We start from the raw sequence: 2,147 nt of genomic DNA on the forward strand, positions 1-2,147 counted from the left end.
TAAAGACAGTTCACAGTTTTAGTGTTAAAGCAGAAAACATTCCTATTGATAATGTGGTATCTTTGTGGGGCAGAATTGTCTTCATCATTTGGATGAAAGGCATTGTCATGCACAATCAACATAGAAAAATGTGTGGGTAGCAATGGCTAACTAGCTCAGTGCTGAAGTCTCAAAAGTTATATCCTTGCCAGCAGGTGCACAAGTCACATTAATAAGTGATTGTGATTTGTAAAGAAATAAAAATACCATTTTGTTCTCAGTGTAAGTATGTCATTGTTTTCAAAATTATGAAACACCTCACACATTTGCATGTCATCCTTGTGCAGGGGCCAGAACAATCTTCTCTGTATTGGTCCGATTTTAGTATATGTGCTGCCAAGGTGAGGACATTACCTTTTAAAATGGGAACAAGATGAGAACATTTTCTATCTCTGTCTTTTTCGTGCACACTAATAATGGCATGGATTTATAACCACAAGCGCTGTGAAATTACTGCATCTTGATTCCTTGGTGTCATGGCATACAGAAGTGTGCAAACATGTTTTAATCAGGTGACAAGTATTAAGTGTTCCAAATAACAGGAGCTGTGTATTCAACAGCTCTTCAGGAATGGTACACCAGGCTTCTGGAGAAGGAAAGTGTGTTACACTAGAACGACAGTCCTACTTGTGAATGAGTGTGTGTATCTATCTGGAGAAATGGTATTAGAAGGTTCCAGTGAAGCAGAGCAAGCCAGCTTTGAAGTACATTATGAATTACAGTATGCTCTGCATTGAGATTTCATGCCCCACCTCATCCACCATGGTTTTCTTCAATATCCTCATTTTACATATCCTTCTCTTACTAGTAAATCACTTGAAAATTTGCTAAGCGAACTAACAAGAAACTCTCTGCCTCCTTCTTTCCTGTCCTATAGGAAACAACTATTTTTTAAAAGTTCAGACCACTCCTTTCAGTTACCTGCACATGAATCCCAGGCAGAGATCCCACCCTGCAGCTCAGCAACAAAGACAAGTACATAAAAGAGACTCTCAGACCCTGCAGAGCCACAAGTGGACACTGCTATGTTTTCTTTGTCCATTTTACCTATTATATTGTCTACTGCTCTTTCTTCCCCATATCAAATAACTCATATTGCCTCTCCATCCTCCTTTTTAGTACTTTCCAACATATAAGCAAGCATAAATCTTCCTGAATATATTTTAAACCCTTTCCTGATTATTGTATTTGCAGTCACATACCTGACTGAGTTCTTCAGTCTCACTATCAATGCATATATACATAAATATATATACATCCATATATATTTATATATATATATATATATATATATATATATATATATATATATATATATATATATATACACCCTGCCCAAAAGGTTTGCAAACTTACTTCTTTCTGAATGTGATCCTTGCTCCACTGAAATGACTTTCATGAAAGTCACTGGTAACTGCCACGTCAATACAGGCAGCCAACTAACACCATCCCCTTTCTTCCTGAACTCTAAGTGAGTGTATGATAGAGCTTCAAAGTAAGAATACCTCAGTTCAAATCAGGACTTTGGCACTATTAGCTGTGTGACTCTTCACAGATTGGTTAATCTTCTGCTATCTGACTTTACGTGCAAAATTAAAACTATAAAGGACTCACACAATAGAGTTGGTTTGGAGAGCAAATTAGAGAAATGATTTCTTATACAATCCAGAATGCAAATTGCATAAATATTAGTTCCCTTAATAATCCACCTCCTCCATGAAGACAAGCCTTTGGGGATTAGTAACATTATTATACAAGAGCAGATCCTTATGATAACTTTTTATTTTAAAATATCTTTTCAGGGATTTTTGAGCATAGTTTTTCTTAGAGTTGGGAGACTCCGTCAGGATAAATGATAAATTGTTGAACATTAAAATGGAGATAACATCATTTCCTCCCAGGAAGGCTAAACAGCTTTGGTGGCAGCCTCTTGAGAACACTGGGGATAGTGGTGGGGGGTTGGCTCAGCTATGAAAAACACCTGTTGCTCTTGTAGAGAACCCATGTTTAATAATAGACAGCACAACTAAGGTGATCACAATCATTTCTAACTTCATATCTACATGATTTGGTGCCCTCTCTTGAAGTACATAACCAGGCACTCATTT

The 2,147-nt window shown here is 37.0% G+C and overlaps 1 non-coding gene across 1 annotated transcript; it reads right to left on the reverse strand.

Annotated features, from left to right (window-relative positions):
* Window positions 1-281: 281 nt before the first annotated feature.
* Window positions 282-388, reverse strand: LOC127191271 (U6 spliceosomal RNA). Its single transcript, XR_007830884.1, has one exon. It is a non-coding gene; the product is annotated as a U6 spliceosomal RNA (small nuclear RNA).
* Between the last annotated feature and the right edge of the window lie 1,759 nt (window positions 389-2,147).

This window comes from Acomys russatus, chromosome 6, assembly GCF_903995435.1.
Source record: "Acomys russatus chromosome 6, mAcoRus1.1, whole genome shotgun sequence".
NCBI lineage: Eukaryota > Metazoa > Chordata > Mammalia > Rodentia > Muridae > Acomys > Acomys russatus.